At 46.1% G+C, this 18,561-nt stretch overlaps 1 protein-coding gene across 11 annotated transcripts in view; it reads left to right on the top strand.

Annotated features, from left to right (window-relative positions):
• Position 1: 1 nt before the first annotated feature.
• The window catches only part of SLC23A2 (solute carrier family 23 member 2), a 70,636-nt gene continuing 52,076 nt past the window's right edge, over positions 2–18,561 (top strand). For 3 of the 11 annotated variants that reach the window (XM_075724155.1, XM_075724145.1, XM_075724156.1), the window contains exons 1-6: positions 2–949; positions 4,701–4,796; positions 5,728–5,837; positions 9,901–10,029; positions 10,837–10,931; positions 12,409–12,499. The gene's annotated coding sequence lies outside the window, so the exon portion shown is untranslated. Of the gene's footprint in view, positions 950–1,700; positions 2,126–3,193; positions 3,277–4,700; positions 4,797–5,727; positions 5,838–9,900; positions 10,030–10,836; positions 10,932–12,408; positions 12,500–14,482; positions 14,513–18,561 lie in introns of those variants that run through there. The other 8 variants (XM_075724147.1, XM_075724149.1, XM_075724146.1 and 5 more) reach the window with 8 other exon arrangements.

Genomic DNA, 18,561 nt, shown 5'->3' with positions numbered 1-18,561 from the left:
TGTCCATCAGAACTGCTTCCAATCTATTTGTCCAGTGCTTGTCTGGAGTAACAAGTCAGATGCGTACAAGAGGGGGAAAACTGCACTTGCACGAAATAATTTACGTCTGGTGCATTTGCTGCACAACTCCTCTGGTCAGACTGGCCAAGTTTATTTACTCAGCAGACACATTCTTCAGAAGCAAGCCGTTTCCCACACCACTGTTATTTTGCCAAAATCTGCTTATCCTTTAAAAGGACTGTTGTTGGATTTTGCTTATTTTTAACAAACTGAATGGATACAGGGAGAATTGGAATCTGGACCAGGACTCAAGTGTCTAAATACCAACAATCTTGGTTTTGCCTAGAGTGGGTATTGGAGACACTTGAATTCCAGCTGTCTGTATGTATATTTGGAATCATTTTGTCCTTGTGCATAACTCCCTAGACCAGTAAAAAGAAAATCTCTTTACAGTTTATACTGAATAAATCCTGTTTGTATTGCTAGCTTCAGTGATACGTTATCAGGGAAGACAAATTGGTAGCTCTATTTTATGTCAAGTAAAAACTGCCTGTCTCCTAAAGTGGGAATGAACTCAGTATCCTGGAGGACAAGTATGTGACAAGTAGTGATGCAAGTAGATGTACTTAATATGAATAAACTTCACTATATTCTGTGTACAAATCTTAAGCTTGTCTTTTTCATGTTCACAGATCTGTGTGCACTAAAAACTCTTCTGGGCAACCAGATTGAGGCTTTAGCTGAATCCACTGTTGCCTACTGCTTCCAATTGCTAATGTAGTCGCTCCAACCAGCATTAGGCTTTGAGCCAGCAGCTTTGGAACAGCTCCATCTGCTCTCCAGGACCCTTGGCTGGCTTTGGGGCAGAGCTGGGGACCTGGGACTACCCTCAGTAGTGCAGCAATCCAGAGCGCCCTGGGTGCGGCAGGAAAACGTGCTTCTTCAGAAGGTCAGGATTGGCTTTTTGAACCTCACATGCAGTCCTTATTAAATGTGCAAAGACCCCAGACTTCTAATTGCTTTGTTTCAGGGTCCAAATATCCAGTTCTTTTTGTGCAACGTAACAGGAGTAGTGTCTGTTTGAATACAGCTTGCAGGCTGGTACTGATATTCCAGAATCATTACGTGTGCCTCGTGTGGACTGAAAGTTTTTGAAAGGAAGAGGGGCAGGTATTGGTGTAGAGCAGGTCCATGAAGATGTTTAGATGGGAACAGTGCTGGATGAATGCCTTGCTCTGAAAGTACTCTTAAAATTGCCTTTTTTCCTCCTCCAGTGTTCTAGATTAAACCCAAAGCCTGAGCCCAGATCTTTTTTTTTAACCTACATCTCTTCCCTTTTTTGACTTGATTGTCTTGCGTGTGCCCCAGTGTTGCACTCTGAGGAATAACTGACTGAATTCAGCATCTCCCTTTCCATTTCTGAAGGCAACAACTATGCATGTTCTCTCCTGCTCTGCTGCGTTATGCCGGCCCTCACCGGCCTCTCGTTCCCGAGGCTGCCAGTGCCTGGGCCCATGGCAGCCCTGCTTCCCTGATGTTGTCATGTACCGCTTGGCAGCAGCTGAAATGTGTCCATTAAAGCTGGGTCTGGCCAGGAGAGTGGCTGCTGACGCAAAACCATGAATCAGCCCCTATTAGGGGATAAGAATGTGGGTTTGTTTTTTTGGGAAAGGGGAGAGGAAGTGGAAGGGAAGTTTAGATAGAAAAAGAAAAGGGGAGGGAGAAGATGTTTTCAAGTGGGGCTGATAAGATGCAGAAAGTTGGGAGGCCTGGGTTGACTAAGAAGTATAAGTAAATGTAGGGGACAGGAGAAGAACATGCTGACTTTTTGGGAGGAAAGACAACTAATGAATTTAGATTATATTTGACAGAAGTCAAAGTCCTCAGGCAGCACAGTGTATACATAAGAACAGTCCCTGCCATATTGCTCGCAGGGCTGTCTGTATGAGGGATGGCTACAGGGAAATTTTCCTCTCTACAGGGATGTTTTATATCTAATTTGGAAAAAAGGAGGCACTTCCGGGAAAGAAAAAAAGGTATCTTGACTGCTGGAAAAATGTAGATACAGAGGACTTCATTCTTTGAGTTGACATATTGCATTCTAAGCATGGTTTTCCTCCAGAGTGTAAGTCTCTAGATGTTCAAATGTCTATTAATTGTCTAGCTGTAGTGTGGCTAATAGCCAGGGTTCAATTTTGTCTTGCAAGATAGCATGAGCTGACATTTGTCTCAAGAGATTGGAAAACTTTACTGCAAACATTTTGTTTCTCTGAGCCAGGTCCACACTGTAGCAGCAGTGCTGCTCTGGTGTAGGTTTGAGTGTAACCGGTGCTGTCAGTTCTTTTACCTGTTAAAACATGACATAAGGATGAAGCTTCCCCCAAAATGGGGCTGTTGCCCACGTGCTGTTGTTTCGGTGCCTCTGTACTGATACATTACAATAGGATCTTTTTAATTTCCATCCCACTCCTGCTGCGCTGTGGACCTGCGTGTGTGATTTGCATGGCTGGTGTGGCTCCTTCGCTGCCTTCCCTGAGCTCCCTGACTGTGTAGCTCTATGCTTCCCTCGACCCCGGGTGCCACATGCTGCTGCCAAACCCTGCGGTTAATGGCTCTGCTCAGTTCCCCTTCTGTAAAACCGTGGGTGGTGTGGGTTTGGGGAGCACTGCCTGACTCACTACAGTGGTGAGGGTCATAGGAAAATGCCTGTGAAGAAGTTTCTGGTTCTAGAGCAGGGCTTGAATGACAAATAAGGCACTGGGCGAACACTGATGAATGAGGATAATACTGAATAGCTATTTCCTTTATTGAGCATCATCCATTCTGGGCACTCGGCAAGGCAGCTGTCTTGGAGGAAAAAATAGTTGGCATTTATATAGCTTGATGGGGCATTATTATGCACAGAAGCTCTGGAGAAAGAATAGGCCCCCAGATTTTAGGCTTTTCTCTAGTTTGAGTGCTTGAATTTCATGCATGCTCAGTGATGTTCTTCTACTGCTGTTGTATGGTGTATTTATACAATTGCATAATTAATATCATAAAGTTGCTGGAAAGTCATTTGGAAATGTGATTCTGGAGTCCTCTGGCCTGAGCTACCAGCAGTCACAGAGAAATTCCCCCCAGTGTATTACTTATAAAAGCAAAGACTCATTTTAAGTAAATCTCTTGATTTTTATTTTTTGACTGTCTGGAGTGAACAAAGCTAACTGAAGTTTCCAAGTATCCTCACATCAGGGGAAGCTTCCCTTATGTAGACGAGCTGTTTGAAACATCTAAGTGAGTAAACTGGGGGGAGCAGATGAGGTAGCAGCAGAGACAGTCTTGGGTAGCTGCAGACATTAACTACAAGCCCTGGAAACTGATGCCAAATCCAGAATGGCTCTTTCTCTGCTCCTCATTTGCAATGGCTCATTTTTAATAGTGTATTGTGCTGCCCAGGGCAGAATGGGGCCTGTTCCTCTCCTCTCTGGGAGGCTCCTTACCACTGCTGGTGGTGCAAATGCCACTAGCCGAGAGAGAGATGGCCACCAGTGGCTCCTGGCTCAAAGGTGCCACATGGAACTCATGTTCTAACGCTTCCCACAGCCAGTTTCCCTTGAGAAGGGAAGTCAGGCAGCAGACTTGTACCAAGTGGTGACATTCAAGTGTAGAGCTAAGGAGTCAACCTGCTGCCCACGCGCTGGCTAAGGGACCTCAGTGGGCTTCCAGGAGTGGCTTCGCACCCAGAGATGCTGCTAAAAGCAACACAATGGTCTCTGCCAACTCAGGCGCTGCGTAAGGCTAAGGACAGGCTAAGAAAGACATTGAGGTGCTGGAGCGTGTTCAGAGGTGGGCAACGAAGCTGGTGAAGGGTCTGGAGAACAAGTCTTATGAGGAGCGGCTGAGGGAACTGGGGTTGTTTAGCCTGGAAAAGAGGAGGCTGAGGGGAGACCTTATCGCTCTCTACAACTACCTGAAAGGAGGTTGTAGTGAGGTGGGTGTTGGTCTCTTCTCCCAAGTAGCTAGCGATAGGACAAGAGGAAATGGGCTTAAGCTGCGCCAGGGGAGGTTTAGACTGGAAATTAGGAAAAATTTCTTTACGGAAAGGGTGGTCAAGCATTGGAACAGGCTGCCCAGAGAGGTGGTGGAGTCACCATCCCTGGAGGCGTTTAAAAAACGGGTAGATGTGGCACTTCGGGATATGGTTTAGTCTGGTCTACCCTTGATTAGTCTAGAGTGGGCTTGGTAGTGTAGGTTAATGGTTGGACTGGATGATCTTAAAGGTCTTTTCCAACCTAGATGATTCTATGATTCTATGACAGTGAGGGTTTATAGCAAGCATAGCATCCAATGCTGCATCTCCAAGGCCATGGCTAATCTCCCTCTTGGGAGATCCTGTAGAAGGATGCCTGCCTGAAAGGGATTCCTGGCAAAAACAGGAGGGATGGAGATAAACTCAGCAGTGGAAAGGAGCAATAGGAAAAGCCAGCGTTATCCACAGCATTGTGCAAATGGTTCTAAAATTCTCAGAGGCAGAAATTGTGCTTCTGTAGGTTGCTTAAAGTGATGAAGGGAGTGGCGAGGTGTTTCAGCAGCCTGGAGATTGTGAGCTTTGAGTTGGAGTGAAGCCACAGCCCTGAAGGGCATATCATTCTATCCTGGTCTCTCAATTCTTTGTAGTTTCAAGGCTTGTGGAGCCAGCAATGTTGTGCTTTTTACAGGCTCATGACTATGCATCTGTCCATACAAAGCCTTGTAAAGAGACGTCTACAGGGAAGCAGCTGCAAGCACTGTGGTCTGAACCTGGGCAAGTGGATGTAAGTATTCTGGGCAGCAACTTTGCTTGTGCCGTGTGTGTTTTTTGGCACCACTGTTGATCCTTCTCCCCGAGATTCTCTATGTGCTTGTGCCAATGGAGGTTCATGGGATGGGGAGAAGAGCAAGGCCTATCGCTGGTCCTGTGGTGATGTAGCAAGAAGAAACTGAGTTTCTAACTCCTTGTTCGTCTTTTCTCGGCAGTTCTTTGTATTTCCTCATACTCTTTTAATAACCTCATCCTTGAGGCCTGGCTGGATGTTCTGTTGCTTGTCTGCAGAGCAGGGTGTCTGTAAGGAGGCTGGGCTGGCCAGCAGGTTACTGATCTTAGTGCTGAAAATGTTTTAGCAAAAGTTGTGTGAAACATCCGCGGAGATGAGGGAGACAGAATGTGATGACTCACTTGGAGCACGCTGGCTATGACCCCTGTGCTATAAATATAGCCATAAACCAAACGCTGTGTTTGAACAGCACAATCTGCAGCAGCATCTCTAGTGCTTTTCTGGTACCCGTCACGCAGGAACACTGAGACCAGCCCCTGCGCTCGGGGTTTGCTTGCTTTCTGTCAACTGCAATTAGCCAAATTCGGCAACATTTGCCACTGGTAGGCTCAGTGCTGTACTGCTACTCTTACGGCAATATGGATTTTGCTTAGCGTAAAAGACAATGTAAAAACCCTGCAGGGCAGGAAGAAGTGACTCGGCACAACAGTTTTGTCCCTCCTAATCAGATTTGTGCTATGTTCCACTTCTGCCATGGTCTAAACAAGTTTCTCAATCCTCTGGCCATACTCCTCCCCCTCATGCCTAGTCCTTAAAAGTCCCAAGCATCAGCCCATTCATACAACCATCCCTCACATCATCTGCCTCTCTAAACTGCTCCTTAAGTGTTCTACCGGCCCTTCCCCTGGGGTGTTTGTCCTGTTCTTCCCAGCAAGATCCCTGCCTGCAAAGCACCTCCGGGACTCCCTGGCTGATCCTGCCTTTCCACTTGGCACTTTCCCCGTTGCTGTGCTCTGGAGCTGCAGCTCATCAGTCTAGTGGGTAAGTGCAAATTGCCCAGCCCTCAGATCCCTCTGGCCTCCCACCCGCTAGCAGAGACCTTTGGTTTGCCTCTTCCAGCTCGGGGAAGTCAGCAATCCTGCCTTTGTCTTCTGCTTTCTCTACCTGGTGAAAAGAAATGTTCTTTGCCTTTTCCTAGAGCTCTGCGTCCATGCTGCAAGGTGGCTGGCATGTTGTGTTCTGCGCTCCCTGTGTGAAATGTGGGTGTGCACGTTCACAGTGTTTCCTTTCTCCTTTCTTAATACACAAGCAGCTTGAGGTTTTGAGGAATGCTGGATTTAACTAAAAATAGTCCAGGCAGTTCAGCAGGCCAAGACAGATTCCTCCCTCCCAAGAGAATTGGCTTTGTTCTGAGATAGAGCCAAGGGTCAAGGGGGGGGGAAGAAAAAAAAAATCTTTGGGGGGTGGGGGGAAGCTTAACTGTGGATTAGAAATTGTTTCCAAATTATTTCCCTGACTGTTTTCCTTCTCCAGGCTCAGGCAGACTTTGGTTTGTGCTGGTTAGGTACTTGTTACCTTGAGGCCTTTCCTTCTGCGCTGTCACCCGTGTCTAGGAAGGTGTTAAGAAACTTCTTTTAATTGGAAGTAAGGCAATTACAGGAGGTCTCTTTTGTGGCTTGCATGGACAGAGCTTACTTATGACAGGAATCGGGAAGTGAACATTTCCTTCCTCTGTGCTGTACTTCTGGATACTGAGCTGTGATGCTGTCCTCTATCTCTGGAGCAGCATAAAGGCTGCTCTTGGAGCTTGCCTCTGACAGGAACACAGACCAACGAGATTCATACAGAGCTTTTCCAGTTCTGCTGCAATTACAGTAGGGAACAAAATTGCGATGAATCTTTGAGAGGACTCTTTCCGCTCCTGTGAAATAGTACGTTTGGCACTGAAAGCCTAAGTTCTGTGGAGGAATCACCATTTCAGCCTGGGCTGTTAAAACGAAGCAAAAAAAAAAACCCTACTAGTCACCACTAATTAATTTTATTTTGAAATATTTACTTGGACTGAAGTAGTAGCTGCTTTTAAGTCTTTAAAGGATTAGCTGCCTGCTAGTCTTTCATGCCCGCAACCATTTATTTAAGCTGTTGCTGCAAATCATGCTGTTAACCTGTCATGCAAGGTTTTAACCTTTCTTTGTCAGTGGGAAATGCGTGGTCCACACGGTCTCGCTGATGTGATAGTAGTGGGAAGCTAATACATCCACAGTCAGGTCTTCTGGGTTCTTTCGCCAGCTTGAAAAGCTTCTTGAAGGAAGGGAAAGACAGAAAATGAATATAGTAATAACTATCTACTTTAGGGTATTGCAAAGCCTAATGAGGGGCTGTAAAAAGTTTAGGGAACATGAGATATTTGCAAATGCATCCTACTGCCTGCCCCCAGGCTTTTCTATGTGCTGTTACCAGGGTAAATAATTCCTCTGCCTCCTGCTGACCTGTCAGATAGGATGTAGTGTTTCCATTGCGCTCATCCTGATGTTGGCTTGCATTTGTCATGCCGTGTTGCATCACGTTTAACGCAAGTGGTCAAACCAATCGACCAAAACCCAGCTGCCAGGGGAGGGTTTGCTCATGCAAGAGCGTCAGTTTTGGAGCTAAAAGCCATGTTTAGCAAAGGAAAAGTCAGGTGGATTTAGAAAGAACCCTTGAAGAAAGCCAAGAACTCACCTCAGCAAGGATTATTTCTTACTCTCATGCATGTAGTGTATTTAGTGTAAAAGGGAAAGATATCAGGTCCTTAAACCTACGAATACTAATTAGTATCACCATATAACTTTCTAGCAATTGTTTTCATTAATATGTCATTAGAAAAAGTCTACCACCTCCTATACTATTCATTTTTCTTATCTCAACTCTTCACAGTTCATGTTGCAGTACGACTTCTTCCCTGCTATTTTGGGTGGTTCTTTTCCAGATAAATGTCTTAATTTCTCTGTATACTGCAGGTCAAGCGAATCCTCTCTGCCTTTTATTGCACAAGAACAGAGGCAGGATTGTAACATGGCCAGTTCAAATGTATGGCCAAAAATAGGCCAGTGGATGGTCTCCAACTTCAGATACAAAGAAAAAATATATTTGTCAAGGTTTCTCTTTGAGTGACCGCATTTCAAAATGCTAAGATGACACTTCAAAGTTCAACTTACAAACAGCTCATGTTTTAATCATCCCCATGAAACAAAGGAGACTATCTTTGACTTGCATCTGCAGTTGGCTGAGACACTGAACGCTTGAAGCTGGCAGCCTGCTCCACTGCTGGGAGTTTATCACCCCTCCAGCAGTGTCAGTGCACTGGGATGCTGGCCTGGTGTGATGCTTCCCGCCCCATCAATGGGGCATGGGCCCAGGTCTCAGAAGGGAGTGGAGGGCAGGCGCATGTCCCTTCTCCCACCCCTGCAGTAGGGAAAATAATTTAACAGTGGCAAGATGGGCCAGAGCTTGTGAGAACACTTCAGTGACGCTGTATTGGACTGTTTGGCACTAATTCTGAGTAGCAGAGAGGTGGCACTTCAGGCAGGGGAGGAATTAACAAAATAAAGAGCAGTTTGCAGGGGAGAAGCTGGAGTTCATTGTTCCAGGCTCTGCTGCGGCCTTCCTTTTTATCCTTTCATCTCTGAGTCTTGGCTCTCATCATAAAAGGGGCTGCTAGTCCTTCCTTTTTCTATTTTTATTTAGACTGCGAACCTTTCGAGCCATGGACTGTACCTTAACCTGTGTGCAGCGGCACAGTGGGAAAGCTCTGTCGGTAGGGAACTATAAATAGTGAGCCTGTGCAGCCCTGTGGCATCCATGCTTGCTATAATTGCCTGGTTTGCACTCCTGTGACAAGCGTTAGTTCAGCTGTTGGGAAGAAGGAACTGAAAAGTATTGCCACAGACAGTTTCCAGCTCTTGAGTTGCCCGCTGAGCTTTGGTTTGGGCCCAGGTCTCCCTCCTGCCTCAGGGAGTTCTTTTCCTAGCTGTGTGTGAATGATGATTCCCAGTGTCTGCCCAGCATGATTTGGACAGTTCAATTCCAGAAGCAGCTTCGTAGAGGGCTTGTTGTGGTGCTGCCTATTTTGATCTTTAACTTGTGCCTCGGCACCATGCTCATTTACTTTTGTCTTTTGCCACTTGCTAGAGGAGGTTGATTCTGCAGCAATCATTTTTCTATCATTCCTGGTATCACTGTGTGTGGTTTTGTTACTATGTGTTCACATGAGGCATTAAATAAGTCATGGGGAGATAGCGGATAAAAGTAATGACTGCATCCCAGACCATCCTTCCTCTCTAAGCACACTGTGGATGTTCTTTCAGAATTGCTTGCAAGTGGATTCAAGCGATGAAAGGTTAAAAGAGATGTTATCTCTGCTATCACTTCTCTGCTGAGATTTTGAGTAAGCAACCACGAGGGTGCTGTGGCCTGCTCTTTGCAAAGTAAAGGACCTTCATTTGAACTCCCAGTGGAGGTGGCTTAAGAAAACATGTTTTACTCTGTGCTACAAAATTCCTCTAATGGACTTAAATGATTTTGTGTACCATGTCCACACCCTTTTGGAAGTAGATTAAGTGGAAATAAGTTGCTCTGGTCCTGCCTGTACATATCTGCCAAAGGAAGCTGTCATTTATTGCAACAGCTTTGAACAACAGCCATGCATGAACTTGAGGCAAGGTGGCAAAACCCAGCTTCTCGTGCTTGGAGACCATCTCTCCAAGTGACAGGCTTCATCCGATGGGTAGCCGCAAGCAAAACACCAGTGTGAATGTGCACTGGCAAAGCAAAAATGTCAGGAGCTGTCAGCCACGGGCTTTTGCAGTGCCTTTTCCGCTGCCACAACATCTCAGTCAGATGTGGCTCCAGCAGTTCATCAGTATTGGCAACTGGGACCTGGCAGAAAAAGAGAACAGGGAGGATAAATGCATGCTGTTTTCCTGGCCCTCTCCTGCTCCCCCCCTTCCCAAGATGTAAGGACTCTCCCTTGGCTAGTTTTGGGGGCTGTGCTTTTGAAAAGAGGACTGGGAATGAATTCTGAGAGATGACTAAGCCCATCTCCTCCTTGCTCTGCCAAATACAGGCCTTCCTCCTGACTCAGCAAGTTAAATCTCATCTATTTGGTGCAGCCCCTGAGGTACCAGACATAACAGCATCAAGAAAATTAGCTTCTCATCCAAATCACAAGCTGTCCAGTTGAGTTAGTATTACTGTAAGTGTTCTTTATTACTCTTCCTTCCCTTCCTTCCCTTACCATGCCGGTACCATTTGGATGAATACCGTGTGGCCACTGTGGTCTGAGCAGCCCTAGAGAGAAGCACAGGAAGCTCTTCTGGGTTGTTTGTACCATGCTGGCTGCCAGAATCTGGTCTCCATTTACAATATATTTTGTGTATACAAAGGTGAAGGAGGGTCTGCTCCCTCCAAAAGCTGCCAGAGGTAAAACCATCTGGATACAAACAGCAGGGATCCAACACTTCTGCAACTATACAGACTTTTTTCTCCTGCTCACCTATTGATTTATGTGAATTCAGGCAACTGTAACTTTGCAACCTCTGCTATTTATCTTTCTATATAGCAAGCACAGCAGTACATCTGCCTCTTGGATCGCTGACTGAAGCCTCAGTAATTTGAGTACTTGGACCAAAGTAGTCTGAGCTCCTTGGACTAAAAGCCCTATTTGCTATTAAGAGCACTTTGCACTAATTAAACTTCATAAAATTCTTCCTGGGTCTTCCTACCTCCATTTTGCAGATGAGAAAACTGAGTATTTAGCTCAGATGACAGACCAGGAAGTATGTCATTCAGTTTTAGAAATGGTTCTTAGAAAGAAATAATTTCTTGCTAACTCTATTTCCATATAACGTTGTGGGGGGGAACAGCAATCAAGTCACGACTGTCCCCAAGATAAACTATAAATTTATGTAGGTCAAGGAACCTGAAGTCGTGTCTTCCACTAGGTGGTGGTAGACAGCATTTTTTAAGAAGGGTTATTCACTCTTGCTTTCTTTACCTTTAGAGAATAGGAACCCAGGGTCTGCCCAGTTCAGTATTCTCTTCCCCTTACACTTACTACTCCATATTCCAGAGGAAGAAGCAAAAACATCACTGCTGGTGAGTTGCTAACTTTTTTTTGCCTTTTCTTCTTGGGGATTCTTTTAACCTCCTAGGCAGCTGTTGAAATACCAGGGGTTTCACTTTTATTTTGTGTAATCCAGCAAAAGATATTCTTGTTATCTATATACGTGTGTGCTGGGTTGTTCTTAACTCCTGGACTCCATCTGTGCAACTCACATAAAATATTGTTACTCTGATGTGAGGCAAACTACTTCTTATTTCCTTCTTTTATTTTAAAAAAAAAAAACCACACCAAGAAAACAAGATGGGGAATTGGAAATGAGCTATGGATCCCAGACCCAAAACAATCATCACTGGATATAACTGGATGTGAAGTTTTGATATGGTTTTGGTTTCCTGGTTTTGGAGATCCTGTACTCAGATCAGTGATTCACATACCAGTTGAAGCAACACTTTGGTTTAAAATGGAAATTTTGAGTAAACAGAAGAGATGCCAGCCAAAAACATTTCAGCATTTAAATTTATGCCAGTAATGTACATGCTGCATCTCACAAAAACCTTGACCTTCTGTAGTCCTGTCCTTACCATTTTATTTGCACAAAGCCATGAAGAAACAAAACAAAACAAAGCTGGCGTGCTTGAGGAACATACTCATTAAAGGTTACCTCAGACTATCGCAATAGTATTGTGTTCTCTGGCTGCGGAGAAGGACACACAGCCCGGGCTAAAGGCTCGACTCTCCCACAACAATGTCTCCATAAGGAGACTCTTGGCTCCATGTGGGCATAACCTCACCACAGAATCAAGCCCCTACTTGCCTGCTGTTGTGGAGATGTTGCAGTGAGGCTGGCAAATATCATAAGGCACTACTTGCTCATGCACTCTCCAATTGTTACTACTGTGATTACATTAATACTATAATATTTATCCTGCATTATGAAAGGCAAGCATAATGACTGATTAGTACATAGAACAGAGGGGAGGAATTGGGACTCGAGGACTGTAGTCTTAGCTGAAGAAAGTCAGTGTTACAGGAATTTAGGCCAGTTAGGGCAATTACAGGAGGAATTCAGGCTATATGTTTTTGATGGACAGGTATTTGACTCTGGTTGAATTAGGAAGACTGCTATAAGCCTCCTATTGTGACTAATTGTCTGGATGCAGCAACACCTCGCCAGTTCAGGTAAATCCCTGAGTGAGCTTTGAGGAGCTCAGATAATCTCCTAGACTAGATGTAGTGAATAAAACAACAAAGGGAAGGTGTCTCCTTTAGGATCTCAAAGGTCTGCATGCTAAACGATTAATGACTGCTAGTTTCTCTTGATAGCCATTACAAAGGACATGCATGTGCACATCCTGTCTCTGATTCTTCCAACTTTTTTATGGTCCTGTGAATCATTCACGCAGAAAGTGACTGAATGTTTTTATAAATACCTCATGGTTCTTCACTGCATTTTAATAAAAGAAATTATACATGCCAATAATCCTAGTAAAATTATTTTTACTTTTACAGCAGGACAGCATAAAATGAGCTCTGGCTCCCTGAACGAGTGAGATGTTGGGGTATTTTCTGAACCTTTATAGCATGGAAGGCCACCTCAAAGGTAATTTATCTATTTAAGAACAAAGGCAGGAAAAATGCTTGGTTGGGTTTGAGTCTGTGGTTCCAGGGGGTCTAGCTATGTCAAACTCAATTCTTGGAGTGCTAAATCCACCTTTATCATCTTTCCCCTGCTTGTCCTTGGGATTACTATGACCCCCAGGTCCCTTTATCTGTTAAATTTCAATCTGACTGATGAATGTGTCTGAACTTCCTGCTTGCAGATGTCTTCCTGTATTACCTGTGTTTCACTCTGCCATCTTCCACTGGGGGAGGGCAGGTTAGAAAATTATAACACTTAAAAAAAAAAAAAGCTGTGTCTCTGCCAATGATTTCTGAACACAGGAAGTCCTCGCAGGGAGACTGCATCACTGAATACATAAGATCCATCTTCCCGTACAAACTTCTGTCAACAGCAAAACTGCTGCAGTCTCAATCAATCCTGCATTACTAAAATGTCCCTTAGATCATGGCTCCATGCTCCTCTACCCTAACAAACAAAGGCTATTAACATTTAAAAGGTTCACTAACTCTATGGATATGTTTGGGATAAGGCCAGGTATTGAATAATGCTAAGGGATTGATATTTGTAATGTAGAGAGAGCAGCAGAAGAGGTGTGTTGCGGCTTATCCATGTCCTATGTAGTTCTCCATATGGTTCATTTGAAAGCCTTTTAGAAGCTTAAGAAGGAGAGCATTGCAGTGAATGTGGGGAAAAATGATGCACGAGGATAAGAAGCGCAAATGGTCCAGAGGCCTCATAGGGTCTTCGGTCTTAAAATAAGCTTCTGGGTTTTAATGGGATCTGGTGAAACCCTCTTTGTAGGGGCAGCAGGATGGAAGGGGTTGGACAGCTGGCGAACAAATACTCGGTAAACATTCCTGGTAGCTGAACTCGGCGCAAACAGCAACTATTAAGGCAAAGACCTGAAAAATCAACAAAGAATTGCAGGTCTGGGTAAAATGATGCAATGGATTACAATTAGTGTCACTGGTCCAGGGAGCACAGGCTTTCCTATCGACTTACAGCTATGAGGCACCTTAATCAAATAACGAAGGGGTGGGGTGGGGGAGAAAGCTCAGCATCAGTCAATATTATCTCAAGGACACCTACTGTAAATTAGCAGGCTCATGTTTGTAGCATGGTTTCGTTGGGGGGAGAAAAGGTAGAAATTACCGGCGGTGGCTTCCCAGAAAAGCACTGAACAGCACAGCGTTTCGTGAGCTGGCTGGCTCTTTGCATGTCCAAGAACTGCGTGTACTGGGAAGGGCAGAAGCCAAATTAAAGTGAGTTAGTGTTATCAAAACCCATTAGGAATTTCAGGTTTTGCAGAGATGGATGTGAGAGAGGCGGCATCCATCTTTGGTACAGGGTATTGAAGTGGCAGATGGCTGGGGTTGCCTGAAAACACCCAACTCCACGCACTGGTGGGTATCATGTCGCATTTGCCCTGTTTCCTCTAGCCAGAAAACTCTGAACATCTCAGAAAAGCGTTGGGTTTTTTTTTTTAGGAAGAGAGGTGTGTGTGGTGGAGCTGTTGTCTTTTGCGGGCCTCAACTTCCTTAGCCCTCCTCTCCCCCCTGCCTCCTTAAGCTCCCTCTCCTATTACAAAAGGTGGCTTTTTCCTAGAAAACCCCAGAGCAAACCCCAGAAAGGGCCCGGGCTGAGGGCAGCCTGTGCTGACACCAGGCGAGCGCCATTTTCCCGGGGGCTGGGGAGTGACGCCCCCAACGCCCCCAGACGAAGCGCCCGGGGGGGGCCGAGCCCCGCGGCGGGGCCGGGAGCGCCCCTCGGCCCGTCCTGGCCTTCGGGCCCGCCGGGGCCGCCATGGCGGCCGGGCCCTCAGGGGAGAAGGGTGGGAGCGCGGCGGGCGCCATCTTGTCGGGGGCGGAGCGGGGTCCGGCCCGCCCCGTGCTCTGCCTGCCGGGGCGGCCCCGGCCCCGCCGCACTCGCCGCTGCCGACGGAGCGGAGCCGAAGCCCTGAGCGCCATTGCCGCCCTCAGCCCGCTATGGCAGGTGAGCCCGTCCTCCTCCTCCTCCTCCCGCGGGCAAGGCGCCGCCGCTCGCCCGCCCTGAGGGAGAAGCCTCGCCGGCGCCTCCCCCGCGGCGCTCGCCCCTGAGCCCGCCGCGGTCGTTGCTCTCGCCTCCCGCCTGCTGTCACCTCCATCCCGGCCCCCCGCCGCCGCCTGAGAGCCGCCCTCCATCCCCAGCGCACCCGGGGCTCGCCCCTTCCTCCTCCCGGGGAGGTGGGTCGGGGCTCGCCGGCAGCCTCCACCATGTTGCCCGGCCGCCGTTCACCTTGGCCGCGCGGCTGTGCGCCGTCCGTACCTCTCCTCCTCTCCCTTTTATTTTCTATTTCTGCTTTAAACCCTCCCGTGTTCTCCGTGCCGGCGTTTTCCGGCTCGGCATCGCCTCCAGCCCGTTGCCGGGCGGAGGGGACGGGCGCGGGCGCCTACCTGGGGCAGGGCCTGGGCGGCCGCGGGAGGACGGCGCCTGAGGCGGGCACCTGCGGCCGGGTCACCTGCCCTGGGAGGCTGAGGCGCCGGCGGGGATGTGTCCGGGGCGGGTGGGAGGGTGTTTGCTCTGTTCCCTTGAGATAATAAATTTTTAAATTTTTTTTTTCTTTACTCTGAAACAAAATGGGTGGCAGAGTCGTAAAGCTTGCAGATGGGATGGAGAAATGCAGGTTAATTCTCCCCTGGTCCTGAAGGGGTGGCCTCGCTTTCTTGCCTGATCCCGTTCTGGTGATGCGCTCTGAGGGTTGGGGGTTTTTCCCCCTTTTTATTTATTTCTTTCCTTTTTTTGGTTGGCTTCCCCCCCCCAGTGCAGATGGAGGCAATAAATATTTCTGACTTCTGCTTTTGACTTACAAGCCCCATTCAGTATCGTGCATGGTTTTCTTTTGTTTTAAGATACATTTTGGGTAGAAATAAGTGATGTAGGTAGTGTAGAAAAATACCCGAATGAAGCTTCTTGAAAGCCTTCGATTAGGTGTCCTTACTTAATGGATAACGACTAACTGCCTATATCATGCATTTCTGTTCTTAGTGCCTTTTGCCTTTTTTCATAAAAGATGGGAATGCGGGCAGAGGCTTGTACAGTTTTATTCCTGTCCTTTCATTTTGGAGCCGGCATTGTCATTTTGTAGACGGGGAAGACAAACGCTTAACGCAGTTTGGGGTCCCACGCAGCGTGTCCCTTAACCTCGCCACGTAAGTGCAGGCAGGGGCTGACCCCGAAAGAGAGCTTCAGGCATGGCCAGTAGAAGATTCTGGCAGGAAAGGAAAATCCCCAGATATATTTAAGATAAGGTAAAGACCTCGCCTGTTAATTTTTTCCATTTTATCTTTTGCCCCACGTAGCTGACTCTCTTGGTATGAGTTCACTGCCAGGTAAATGCTGGGCTCCCTGTTGCTGTTGAACTTGACCAGCTGAAATAAAAATACCAAGTGCTCCGTTTTCACAGGGAGCTTAATATGTCTGTGTATCCTCGCTGCAGCGCAGTGTTGCCATACTTAAGCAAGCTTTAAATTACCCAGGTTAAGCTTAAGGAAAAAAAAAAAAAAAGCTGTTTTGGGTAGTGGTTTTACTGGCAGCTGGAGTTTGATGCCGGCTGTAAAACCTAGCAGAGAAGCACAACAAATACTGGAGCCATTAGCTACTGATGTGCTGCATGCTGCCAGAGCTAGACTTAACACTGCACACCTAGATCTGCCTAGTGATTTCACTGTAGATGAAGGATTATTGCAACAAGTAGCTCAGGTTAATAAACTGGAAAATAATCTTTGAGACACGCAGAACGATTAGATTAGTGGTCGACGAGCTCTTACAACCTTACTCCCAGCTTTGAGTCGTGATCCAGATAGCTTGAAATTAGAGCGGTATTAACATGGAGGTGCACTGGAAGAAATTCAACCTTGGGCTAGCAATGAGGTTAAACAAGCTCCGAGATTTACCATGGATTTAAACAAGCCTTTGGCTTTAGTAAACATGTAAATAGCAGTTGAAAATGTCTTGTCAGAGCCCTGGGGATAAGGGAAGGAGGTAAGGACTGCCATTCCCAAGGGTGGGTTGTGTTCCTGCTGTTCCTTCATAGGCTGCATTTATATGGTTTAAAATCCATCCTAATCTGTCACTTGTCTGTAAGCCCTGCTCTTGGCTAGGCTTAGATTTGGTGAAGTGTTCTCTCAAGGCACCTGGCTGTCACGTAGAGTAGATGTAAGGAGCTGGGTGGGCATAAGGTTCTCTGAGTACCGGCCTCTCGGTCGTTCTGCATCTTCAGTACGGAAACAAATCTGAGGGAAGACCAGCTTTTCAAATAGTCGGATAATTTGGGCTGCAGGCTGATGAATGCTTCCTTTGGTGACAGCACCAATTTAAGCAGCCCCCATCCATCACCGGCTGCGCGCTCCCAGCCTTGCAGTGACCCCTTGGTGGTGCTGGTACCCCTGTATGGATGGCTGCTCAGTAGTGAGGTCAGGGAGCTTTTTTGGGTTAGCCCGCAAAAGCCTTGGGTTTATATTGAAGCCAGATCTGTTTGGAGAATTTTCATCTGCTCCTTACCCTCCCTGAGCCACAGGTAGACCTGCGTGTGCATCCCTAAAGCCGTACTGAGTGATGTATGTGTATGGGTTTTTTTTAAAGACTGCCGATATGAGAATTTCTGTCTTCTGTAGTTGAAGCTAACAGGGAGTTGAATTCCAGTGGAGAAATAAAAGTCGTGTCTTTGGTATTATTTGCTTGGAGACTGTTTTCTTCAGGGAGAGCTTAAGATAAGGGTAGTGTTTGAGGATTATGATTTTTTTTTTCTTAACAGAAAAACTTTACGACTGTGGATTTTCCCCACATTTTGTTTAGAAGACTCTGTAGAAGATACCACATTTGTACACAGTTAATAGTATAAAAGCTTTTTAAATTAAAGCAAGCTGAGTTTTCTTTCTTTGATTCTGTCAGTATATTTTTCTTTTCTTTTTTTATCTTTCTGGTATAGCCAAATCTGTCAAATTCCTCTATATAATATATATAATGGACTTCCTTATTGTACTATGAAGTGGCTTTGTTGTGCTGTTTAGGTTGATTGGAGATGGTTGAAAACTAAATGGGTGAAGCTTTACCCATCTTCAGTATGGATCCCTCCAGAAGCGGCTGTGAAGCTGCTCTAATGACCTGTTCTGAGCTGCAGCAGTTAACCTCCTCTGATCCCTGTGGGCACAAGGGGAAGTCAACTGGCGTGTCCTTGTGAGCTCTTCCAGTTCATAGCAGAGGGCAAACCCGTGTCCTGTGCGAGGTGATTTTTGGAAGATCTTGTTCTGCTGTAGCTGTTCCCATCAGTGTCTTTGTGTGAACTACATAAGAAAAATAGTAAGAAAACTCAAGCCTGAAAAGATTCTGTGGGGCCATTTCTCAATAGATTTATTTTCCTTTCAAATGCTTCTTTATGCATTTATCCTTACAAGAGAAAATGCAGATAGCTGCGTGGAACGGTTTTTCCTCCATTGAAGATGATGGTTTCATGCTGGAAAAATTTATTTCTGTCAAGTGTTCTTATTTATGAAGCCTTAGTGGTCATGAAATGGTCCAATGGCAGTTACAGTGTGTTTTATTTTACTTAAAAGCTGCAGGAAGAAAATATTGACAGTCGGGATGAGTAAAGAGAGATGCATCATGATGTAGTGTAAGGCAGGAATAAAATAAATCATTTTAAATGAAAGCTATCTGCCATGTTCTCTAGCCGTTCCCAGGGGTGAAGGGCATTAAGACATTGTGCTAACTTCGTGGTACTGCACATAATACTTCTATCAGCACTGGGGAGCGTGTTTTCTTTATGGCTAAATATTTTTAGTTGTTACGAGCTGTCTTATGACAATGCTTATTTGAAGGCAAAAAAGAAATCTGATGGTATTTGGCCACTTTCAGGTTGTGGGAAGGAAATGTCTGCTATTTGAATGTTCTTCTATTAAAGATGAATCTAAATGTGGATTTCTTGCCATGGTAGTTTGGCCGTGAAAGGAGTAGAACTACCTCCTTGGGAAAGGGAATTGGGGTGTTGAAATATCACTGGCACT

Source organism: Pelecanus crispus, chromosome 21 (genome assembly GCF_030463565.1).
Source record: "Pelecanus crispus isolate bPelCri1 chromosome 21, bPelCri1.pri, whole genome shotgun sequence".
Taxonomy (NCBI): domain Eukaryota; kingdom Metazoa; phylum Chordata; class Aves; order Pelecaniformes; family Pelecanidae; genus Pelecanus; species Pelecanus crispus.
The sequence above is the reverse complement of the archived record's forward strand: the minus strand, read 5'-3'. Positions and strand labels throughout refer to the sequence as shown.